The sequence below is a fragment of the Euprymna scolopes genome, chromosome 29 (assembly GCF_053919585.1).
Source record: "Euprymna scolopes isolate OS-2025 chromosome 29, ASM5391958v1, whole genome shotgun sequence".
Classification (NCBI taxonomy): Eukaryota; Metazoa; Mollusca; class Cephalopoda; order Sepiida; family Sepiolidae; genus Euprymna; species Euprymna scolopes.
The window spans coordinates 1,945,595-1,957,500 of record NC_136510.1 but is presented as its reverse complement, the minus strand read 5'-3'; the positions used below and the strand labels follow the sequence as shown (position 1 = coordinate 1,957,500).

The 11,906-nt window shown below is 34.0% G+C and overlaps 1 protein-coding gene and 1 long non-coding RNA gene across 2 annotated transcripts in view; one reads left to right on the top strand and one right to left on the bottom strand.

Annotated features, from left to right (window-relative positions):
- The window catches only part of LOC145252437 (uncharacterized), a 100,583-nt gene that overhangs the window by 859 nt on the left and 87,818 nt on the right, over positions 1 to 11,906 (top strand). The gene's annotated exons all lie outside the window — the stretch shown is intronic.
- The window catches only part of LOC145252433 (long-chain-fatty-acid--CoA ligase 5-like), a 197,155-nt gene that overhangs the window by 140,670 nt on the left and 44,579 nt on the right, over positions 1 to 11,906 (bottom strand). The gene's annotated exons all lie outside the window — the stretch shown is intronic.

Below are 11,906 nucleotides of genomic sequence, written 5' to 3'. Positions count from 1 at the left end.
TGATCAACATTTAGAATAATTGATAATTTTATCAGAATCCAGAAAAATATTGGAATCGTCCCATCATTAGTAGTATATACTGTTACAAATTGGACGTAGGAGTTAGGGTAAGAGGGTGATTTGACACCCCTTAAAGCTCCCAATTTGGAGCCTCATCACCAGATGCATTTTTAGATTATATTCCCTCCTCCATCCACTTTTTCTTTTAAAAGGAGATCTTTGCATTCATCTTTTTAACTGGTCATATGTTTATTAATACTAGCGGGAACTGTGGAAATTCCACAGCGATGGCTTTCATATGCAATACATTGTTGGTGGGCATTCTGTGGACGTTCAGCATGAATGGCGATATCCCAATATCATTGTAGCCCTTTTGTTAAAACTGTAAAAGTATTTATCTAAGTAATCTGATTAATGTAGTGTCAAACTATATCTGGTTATTACGGTTTATCTCCAATATCCTTATAGGAGCCTGTGACATATTTCCATTGTATGGTCGCCAGTCGCAAACAGAAACCCAACGCTATCATTATAATATCTCTAGACAGAACAGATACTACCCTGGATCTTAGCCAGAAACCAAGAAGATATACTTTAGTTTTATGTATGGTCCAAAAGCGACATCATCTTTTGTTTATTTTTTACATTGCATCTTTGGTAAACGGGAGATCCTATTTATTAAAAAGGAGGGTAAAAGGTGATAACATACTACAAACATTAAATTAGCATATCTATATACTAATTTAACGTTTGTAGTATGCTATCACCTATGCTCCGTTTTAGTAGACTCTCCCGATCGAATAATTTATAATCTGAAAACTGTGACACACACATATGTATGTACGTCAAAGGTACTATGGTATTAATATACAGATTCTGACCATTAAAATGATTGATATGCTCATAGAAACTTAGAAAACATTTAAATGTAGATTCCATGGGAAAAGCTTCTTTCTTAGAACTGCACGCCTGTGGAATTGTATTCCGTTTTCCTGCTTTCCGGCTGACTACAATATGGTTGTCTTCAAGTCTAATGTAAACAAGTTCTTGATGAGCCGTTCCATATAAGTTAACAAATTTACCGAATTTTCATTACTAATGATTACTATATTTTCCAATTTCTACTGTACACTCTTTAACCCTTATCCTTGAGTGGCCTCTTGGCCTTGATAATGTGGTGATGCCCGTGTAAAAAAAAATAAAAAAATGTTCAAGAGTCACGAAACAAAACAATAACAGAAAATTTGGTTTTGTTTTATATTTTACAATAATTGTTTTTTGTTGTCTAACAATATTCATTTTGTAAAAAGACGATGGCATTGATAGACCTGTGGTCAGTTGGAGAGATAACAAATCTGATTAAAAGACTGAAAATAAATCAGAAACTTTGTAATAAGAATAGAATTCATTATTTCATTTAAATAGACAAAATAAAGTTATCAGTCCGACCTACTGTTTGGGATGAAAATAGAATCATTTTTTTATAAAAAAAATTAAAAAAAATTTTTTTCATTACTTTTAAATGGTGAAAAAAAAAAAATTTACAAACACTTTCATATCAAAATAATTCATTGTGAATATATGTTTACAATTTTGATTTTCTCCTCTTATAGCCTCTGTGTTGTATTATGACTGTGACCCCTTATTTGAGCGTTGGGTGCATGATTGACCTAATGGACGATATTACAGACTATTAAATTTGCTCTCGGAATTAAAATCCTCCCTGGTCTATTGTGATTATGTATGAATACTATTAAAGGAAAAGTGTGCCCTCCCCCTGCGAACTGTCATTAATATTGCAACTTGTATTCAAGTAAGCATATACAAAAATATGCATTGGGTTTAAATTAGCAAACCTAATTCAATTTAATCCATTATAAACACTTACAAGTTGTATCTACTCAAAATTGTCTACAACTAAAAAGAAATGACTTATTTACGAAGAAACAAATTAATTTGCATGACTATCATAATCAAATTATTTTTATTTTAGTTATTAACGCTAGTCCATTAAGAACTAATAATGTGTAACGTAAAGGCGAGAAACACATATATATATGCTTAAAACTGCATCACTTTCAGATTTTATTTATGAGAATTCAAGAGAAAGAATTCAGTAAAATTGCACATGATAACTTCTCTTTAATTTGTTTCGATAGAGCGGAGACATTTTCTTTTATCTAACAGTTTTCTTAACTGGAATAAGTATTTTTAAGAAAAAATAAAATAGTACACAATATCCGTTCCAATAACAGTGGTAGGAAAAATAAAACAAAAATAAGCTAGTCTGTACAAGTATTGATATGTCAAATAGATAGCTATTTGGGTCTGATTTTTAAAAAATCTGGCAAGATAAGTATATAAGTTAGATATACTAATACTCTTGGAAAAGGTTTAAACTCCAGACTTTCTCTCATTATGGACAAAATAGTAATTAAGGTTGATATGCTGTAAAAGAAATAGATACATCGAGGGCATTGCCAAGGCTGCTGTAAAGAAGGTGGGCTCTCTCTACCATGCTAGAAAGTTACTTATGCCTGAGAATATTTTGTACTTCTACAGGGCCAGAATTCGCCCATGTATGGGATATTGTTGCCACATTTGGGCTGGTGCATCTGCTACTAGTCTCTCCCTCTTAAACAGCATTCAAAAAAAGTTGTCAAACTAGGCTTCAACATCTGTCCGATCGACGAAATGTTGCATCCCTCTGCCTGTTTTACAAGTATTTTAATGGTGGATGTTCTGATGAACTAGAAGCCCTTGTGCCTCCGCTACATAAATACCCCAGACAAACCTGACAAGCAGCAAAATCCCACCCTTACACAGTAGAGATCCCTAGATGTAAGAAAACCTACTTTAATAGTTTCTTCCCTAGGACTGCTAGACTTTTGAATTCCCTTTCGGGTTCCTGCTTCCCTTATGGTACTGACATGCAGAAGTTCAAGTGTAATGTAAACAGACATCCTGCTGCTCAATTCCCTACAGAAGATCCCTGCAAATTATGGCCCACATAGTAGCCTCCTACATCAAAGTGGTACTGTGTCCTGTTTGGGGTGAAAATACAATAAAATAAAATTTAAAAAGATATAAATTTGCAAAGTTGCCTTCTTCCAGTGCCAACAACAGACCTAACATGCATACACTTTCTTCTTTCAAATGCTGCGATTCCCCCCACCCCACGTCTTTTTTTTTTTTTTTTTTTTTTTTTTTACACAGTGATCACCACTTATCAAGGCCCGGAAGCCACTCAGGGATAACGGTTATTGCAAGCACATTACGTTAGTGTGGAGATTTGATGAAGTGTTTACTTAAGGGGACGGTTCACCAGGAATTTGTTAACATTGCACTTGAACACATCCAAGTTGTAGTCCGGAGGGAAGTAGGCAGATGAAACAGAGTTCCACAGGTGTGCAGTTCTAAGAAAGAAGCTTTGTTCATGGAATCCACGTTTTGATTTAGGCACAGATAAAGAGTGGAGGAAATTTTTCACAGTGGATTCGGCTAGACGGGTGTTTTTCATGAAAGATTGGCGAGGGGGGACCAGAGATTGGAGTTCTCAAAAGTCAAATATTCGTTTCACGTTAATACTTTTTCTCTCACTTTTTTCCTTATTCTCATAGAGGAGCAAATGACTCCCAGTAATCAGGTGCGTTTAAAAAAGAAAAAAAAAAAAAAAAAAAGCAAGCGAAGGTGACCCGATTTGTGCCCTTACCACCATCTGCTGCCACAGTTCAACTCCTCTCGTTCTCATATATTGCTAAACATGTTCATTCGATTTAAAAAAAAAAAAAAAAAAAAAAAAAAAAAAGAAATTTGTTAAATATTAAATGTCATTGCCTACTTTAATTCCATTTTAAAAGTAACAAAGAAATTTGAACTTTTCTACAAATGAAACAAAATACTTTCGAAATATGGAACAAAAACTAATTAGCGTTTTTGTTGTGACAATGGTGGAACTAGAAATAATTTCAAAAACCACAAATGCATGAAATATTCTCAATATTAATTACTAGTGGAGTTACCTGGTGTTCCTATTTACAGAACAGATACTACATTGATCTTGGCCCGAAGGCCAAGAGCACTATAAAATGTTATTTGGTGTTGCTTTGCAAAATAATTTTATCAATTTATTTCTTACTGTTGTCACATGCGACGTAAATCTTGACATAAAAACTAAAACAACCAAGATAAAACTTACCCCCTTTTCAAATATACAAATTAATTTCAAACGTACAAATTTAAAAATATACTAATTAATTTTAAATATATACAAATTAATTTTAAATATATACAAATTAATTTTAAATATATACAAATTAATTTTAAATATATACAAATTAATTTTAAATATATACAAATTAATTTTAAATATATACAAATTAATTTTAAATATATACAAATTAATTTTAAATATATACAAATTAATTTTAAATATATACAAATTAATTTTAAATATATACAAATAATTTTAAATATATACAAATAATTTTAAATATATACAAATAATTTTCAATATATACAAATAATTTTAAATATACGAAATAAGTTTTACTTAAAAATACATAATCAAATACGTTCTTTTTTTCCTGAATCTATAAACAAATTCCTACTTTAGTCACAGTAAAATTAATATTTTTGTGTCTATCAAAGTGAAAGAAATTTTCCTTATTTTTTATCAGTTATTAAGAAACCTCATTTTTGTTTTTTTTTTACACATAAAAATTTTTTGCAAATGTGACTCTTTCCTTATTAGTAGTTTATATAAGATTAAGCTTCCGTTTCTTTGCTCATAAAATAAATTTGCATAAATGATTTTTCAATTGAGCCGGACACACATACGTTCCCTTTTATTATATAGATAACTTCTTTTATATGTTCACTTTTATCAATACAAGTTTGACTTTTATTGAAAAAAAAAAAAAAGTGTGTAATACTGCTTTTTGGTTGAAAAGAGCAAAAGTAAGAATTGCCGTGGTATTTATTTGCTCCCCCACCGAGCAAATTAGGCACAAGGCCGATTTTTAATGTGAGGAGTGAAGGGGAAATGGGGACCAACTTCCCGGGGAGTAGGGGAGCTGGATAGTGATAATTGGTATGAAGGGTTGCCCCTACATTGACCAAGGTCTTATCTGTGGGGTCACCCCCACATAGGGTCTGTTTATTTATTTGCTTCCCCACTGAGCAAATTAGGCAGGAGGCCGTTTTTTAATGTGGAGATAGGGGGAGGGAAATGGGGATCCAGCTCCCGAGAGGAGGGAAGTGGGAGCTGGATTAGAGACTGTTGGTATGAAGGGTTGCCCTTTCAGTGATCAAGGTCAGATATGTGGGGTTACCCCCACATATGGTCTTTGCTAATCATAGCTGGTCTTTGCTAGTCATAGCTTTGCAATATCTGCCGGAACAGATACTACACTTTGATGGTGTTTATTTGCTCCCCCACTGAGCAAATTAGGCACAAGGCCGTTTTTAATGTGAGGTAAAAACCAGCTCCCCTAAAAGTAGGCAAAAAGGGGGCACTCTGGTTACCAAAAATAATAATTGTCCCAGTATAGAGGGTTTCCCCTCCATTGACTGGTACAAATTATCTTAAGTGCAGCATCTGTCGGAACAGATGGTATTTATTTGCTCCCCCACTGAGCAAATTAGGCACAAGGCCGTTTTTAATGTGAGGTAAAAACCAGCTCCCCTAAAAGGGGTCACTCTGGTTACCAAAAATAATTGTCCCAGTATAGAGGGTTTCCCCTTCATTGACTGGTACAAATTATCTTAAGTGCAGCATCTGTCGGAACAGATACTACACTTTGATCTTGTCGCCCGTGCCACGGAGGGCCGGGGACACCGTGAAAAAAAAAAAAGTAAGAATTGCCGTGCATACATTGTATTCGCTAACTGATTCATAATCAACTTATAAATCTAACGCAAGAGGGACAGGCCCAATTATATAAAGAAAAAAAAAATTTAAAAAAAACAGATTTGCCTGTCAAAATTAGGATTAACTTGACATTCACCTTTTATCTTGATTTTTTAAATCCTATTTTAATCTTGAATTAAAATATTAACCTTCTAAATGCTTGGAATTAAAATTTTCAAAATGCCTGGCCGATATAAGCCCTTCTTGAGATAAGGACATGTTTCCCGGTGAGAATGTTGCAGAGCAACAAACAAAATATCGCATACCAAAATAAGTAAATTTATATTTCAAAATGAACAAATAAAATCATTTCAAACGAAAATTGTTTGAATACTTATAAACTTTATTTTTTAAATACAAAATAATCAGCATTTCAGATCACATAAAATAGAGTGTCCTATTAAGAGCCAAAAAGGTTTGAAATAGCAGTGCTTAGAGCAGTGATTTCCAACTCGGGTTCTGCAGAAACCTGGTGTACTTTAAGAGCTTGCCAAAGGTTCGTTCAAGAGATCCTGATAAATAAGCTGAGGTGATGGTTTTGTGCAAATACATTTTTCAGATTTTGTTTGCTTTTTTTTTTTTTTTTTTCTCCAATCCTAATTTTCTTATACATATGGAAATAATTGTAGAAAACTTTTAAGTATTACAACAACATTTAAAAACTATGGCATCATTTTTAAAAACAAATGATATTCAGAGAATACATTTGCAGAATACATTCGGTACAAGTCAAAATAATAATAGTGGTCTGAGGACATAAAACTGTACGTGAACTATCTGTGTGAAACCAAGTTGCTTGATGAATACAGACGGATTTTGTAATGAAGCTATGTGCTCTTATGGTAACATATCGCATATGGGTGTGTGTAAGAAAATCAGCAGCAGCAGCCTATGGTAGCTGACTAGCGAAAATATTAGCAGTAGTCTTAGTACATATGCAAATTAAACAAGTGTACACGCGCTGACGTCAAAGGAAAAAAGGAGAGATGAAGGAAAAAGAATGCAGCACGTGGTTGAACAAAGGAAACGATAGAATGGGGTTTGACTCTTGGGCCGTGAGTGAGAAAAGGCACTACATGGTTGAAAAAGCAAGCAACAACAAAAACGCGCGTGAAAGAGTGTTTCAACGGGCATGTTTGACACGCAGGCAAATCAGTTGTTGGAAATTACTGGAATAAATGCTTTTTATATTCACTAAAAAAAAAAAAAAAAAAAAAAAAAACTGCGGGGTCATATTTTTATGTCCTTATTTGTTTCTACAATGGTATCAGACAACATGCGGGTCCGAATGGTCGAAATGTAACGACACGCTTCAAGTGTAATGGTAACGTTACAATTTCAGCAGTCGGGTCAATCTCCTAAACCAGTTATGAAAAGAAAAATATTGTTTGCATTACAAACGAGAAATAAATCAATAAGATTGTAAAATACTTCTCATGTAGTGGTTCCTTGGGATGTCAAGATTATCAGAAGAGTTTCACGAGAGTAAAAAAAATTGGGAAGCACTGGCTTAAGAGCCTCCGTCACCGTTTTCATCTTTAGTAGTTAAATCAAAATTCCTCGTTTGTTCACAAGAACCTAGTGTGGCAGACAATGGTCAGTCATACCAATAGTTTCGCTCATCAAGTACAGATGTATATTTACCATTATTGTCAATGCCCAAATGGTTTTTGTCATATATTTAAGTCTTTCATTCAGAGACTGGCATTTTCAAACATCTTCATTTTCTTATTTAACAAAAAACTTTGTAAAGAAACACGAAAATTAATTTCTAAAAAAAATTGAGGAATTTCAACTTTACAAAAGCTCTGCAGAATAATTCCATTTCAAACATTTATCACAGACTAAAGGAGGGGAAGGGGCATGGCCTTGCCTAGTCATAAAATATGCTTAAATATAAAATAAAATGTAAGGTAAGTTTCTAAGCCAAATTACAAAGCAATATTATGAAAAATAAACAAATATTAATTTTACACAAATTAATGTTTATTTTCATAACATTACGTTCTAATTTTGCTTATAAACATGTTCACCTATTTTATTTTAAAATTCAAACAACGCTTCTATCACGGAAAACACAACTGATTTTCATGTTTTGTTTACATAAACTTTGATTCATGTAGATTTTTTTAATTTATTATTACGGAACCAATTCTCTTTGAACCTAATTTATAGTACTGATTTCAAAAAACTAAAATGACATGGGGTCATTAACTAGAATCGAAACCAAAACATTCAGTGCTCCAGCCATGTTCCTTGCCATTTGAGCTATCAACAGAGATAAGAAAGACTAAAAATTGAATCACTTCAAGCTATAAATGAATTTGCTCATGCGCAAAAGTAATAGAAATATGTCAGCAAGTTGAAATGAACATTTTTGCATTTCAACTTGCAGACATTTCTGTGCATGTTATTCATCCATCCAAACAAAGATTTTACTCGTTATAAATTATACTTTGGTGTATGATTACAATTTCTTGTTAATTTCAGTGTTATGTGATCAGTAGCTTAAGAGTTTATCGGTTAAATATTTACGTACAGACACACACACATACATCTGTTTTATTTATATATATTAAATCATTTATGTAATCATTTTAGGTGCTTTCTCCTTTTGTTTCTTGACGTTTCATAAATTCTTGGAATAAAGATATCAAAAAAGATTTGGCATTTTTGGAAAAAGATTAAAAAAAAAGTTTTTGAGGAAATAGTTAATTTCGTTCTTTGGTTTATAAAAGCACAAATAAACTATTGTGAGATCATTTGCTCGCCCACGTGACAACGATTGCCGCCCTCAACATTGTGTTTTGTGGATTTCTTCTTAATCTTCTCTGCTCATTCCGACTATGTACAGACCAAATCTATTAATCATGATTACTAAAAAAAAAAAAACAAAAAAAAAAAAACAATAGATATGTACAGACCAAATCTATTAAACATAATTATTTAAAGAAAATAAAAAGTGAAAAGCTAGCTGACTGGTTTCGAACCTCACTTAACAGAGCTAAAAATCTGAAAAAAATAAAAATCAAAAGAAACCGGCATATTCTGTAAATATCAGCTGCACTTTGGGTGCATGTGACACCATTGCCCTTTGAACGCTAAGATCCACATTTACGTCTTCTGTCGACTCCGTGTTTGTTAGTTGTTGTCAGCTGATCTCTATCTGCTCAGAGCCACGACCTGTCTTTACTGCATCCAATTTGCAACTGTCTGAACGGTCACAAAACTCAAAACGCTTGTTAGAAAGTTGCAAAACTCAGTGCCACTCCTAAAACTGCCCACAAACTAACTCTAAGGGTTAAAAACTCCATTGTTCGGCCCTTTGTTCCATTCACCGCCACACCTTGATTAACAATCCTATTTTAGCTTTCTTTTGTGTTCCTTTGTAAACAACTTCCTATACCTTTGTTCTGCTGAGAAACTCATTTCCTCTTTTTTTTTTTTTTTAAATTCCCAACACTTTTTGCGGGGGGGGGGGGTCAGTAATATCATACATTAATATTTGACTTTTGTCTTTGAATATTTACAAGTCATTTCTGGCTCGAATGAGTTTAAAGGTTTCAAAATTATTTTAGAATTTCCAAAAGGACAAGAAGAAAATTTTCTTTTATACATTTAAATATCTGACATTTTTCTGAAGTGATAATTTGAATTCAGAAAGTAATTTTGTAACCTTTAAATTTGCAAAGTAATTTCAGGTTAGAAATCCCAGTATTTTGATTCATTTGTTACTCTTGTGTGGCACCATCGTTCGAAATAACTGAATATTTAAAAAAAAAATAATAATTTTAACAAATACCAAAATAAGAATAAATATCTGAGTTTTCCAACTATTTCTCATAAAAAAAAAAAAAAAAGGAAATTAGGATCTTAGAAAGACCTCCATTATTCCAGTAATCATAGGAACAACCGGACTCCTGAAACAGAATTTCAAAAACTATCTGGCAGATATACCCGGTGAACCTAGTGCAAGAGAAATACAAACAATTGTACTTAAAGATGAAGATCTTTCGGTTGGAATATATGGGAGAATGCATAAATGTCTGACATCCATTAGGATACCCCATCCTCAGCTAGAAAAAAATGATAAAATTATATAAAAAATAAATAAGTCTTGGAAACTGCAGATTCTGATGCTAAGATAAGCAGCTACTTCAGAATCATTCACAAGTGGAAAAAAAACCCATTTTTTCAGAGAATGACGTGGATACAAACGAGACGGCTTCGCAAAAATCTTAGTCATGCCCCTCCCACCACCAAATGATACAGCATCCTGTTCAGTCAGATGTTACCAGAATTTAGTTAATTTAGTTGTATTTCCTTCGAAAGTATGCATGTGTGCATAATGATGGTAATTTATGACATGTAAGCAGTTACAGAGTTTGTTTACACGTCAAAAAGTAACGTCGATGGTAATGGACGCATGGTATGAAGAGCATACAATGTTTTCTGCTCAGTTCGATCTAAGTACCTCAAATTAACATCAGAAAATTCAAATTTCATTAAAATAAATTTCTCAGCCGGAGGGAGGGTCCCTAAGCATATTATCAATAATTGTTGAGACGGCTTTTCCCTGTTGACTGAAATATGGTTTTAATCCTGTGCAGTTCTTTACTGGAATCCAGGTTCTTGATTAGCTTGGCAACATCACGCACAGATATTTGTATGTCGCATAGTGTTTTCTGTTACAGGAAGAAATCCAGTGGGGGGAAAGCAACTGGCCCTGACAGCATTCCAATTATAGTGTTGAAAAAGCTTCAATCAGAACTAGCTCCCATACTTACAAAGCTGTTTAAGCATTGTCTTAAGGAGAATTGCTTCCCAACACCCTGAAAAACTTCATCAGTATGCCCTGTATTTAAGAATTCAAGTGATCTGTCACCTCCCTCTCAGTACAGACCAATAAGTCTCCTGTGCGTCATGACTAAGTTGCTGGAACATGTTAAATAAAGAAGTAGTCAACCACCTCAGCAGAAATAACCTTAGCGACATGCAATATGATTTCCGTTCTGCTAGATCTACAGCAGATGTGCTAATGGTTATATCGCCTAGGATTAGCGAATCTCGATAAAGGCTTCCTTTCTAGGGCAATTGCTCTTGACATATCAAAGGCCTTTGATAGGGTAGAGTATAGCATAAAGGTTTACTTCACAAGATTTCCAGCTACCGTATTGCTGGTAAAGACTTCTCAATTATTAACTCATTTCTCTCTGATAGGTTCATAAAAGTAGTGGTTTATGGACAGAAATCAGAAGCTCACAGTATTAATGCGGGAGTTCGTCAAGGGTCCATCCTGAGTCCAACTCTTCCTGATCTACATCAATGATCTTCAAAAGCACATCCTTACATCATTCGTAGACATTTATGCTGATGACACTACCATCTATGGAAACACATCAAAGGCTGTAAATGACTAAGTTCTCTCGGATTCTCTCTCCTCTGATCTTGAGCACATGGTACAATTGGGAAAGAGGTGGCTGGTTACTTTTAATGCATCTAAAACCAAGCTTCTATCTTTACATCATCAACGCTCTGATCCCTGCCTAGCATCAATTGAAATGAATGCCTCTAGTCTTGGGTAAAACTCCATGTTTTGACAAGCTTCTGGGCTTGACCTTTACTCCCGATCTGAAATGGAGCATGTATATCAAATCTGTTGCCAAGGTTGCTGGAAAAATGGGGAATTCTTCAACTGCTCCAGTAGATATCTCACTACTGCCTATATAAAGGCCAGGTACGTCCAAGGATGGAGTACTGTTGCCACATCTGGGCAGGAGCTGCTAGAAGCAGCTTATCCTGCCTTGACAGAGTTCAAAATAGACTTCATAACTTAGTGGGGAATGCCCTTTTCTCTTCCCTGCAACCTCTTTCTGTAGGAAGAGACGTTGCGAGCCTGTCTCTGCTTTATCCTTATTTCCATGGCAAGTGCTCATCTGAGCTTCAATCTATGATCCCTCCCTCACCAAATTTTCACAAAAAACACTCATCTAGC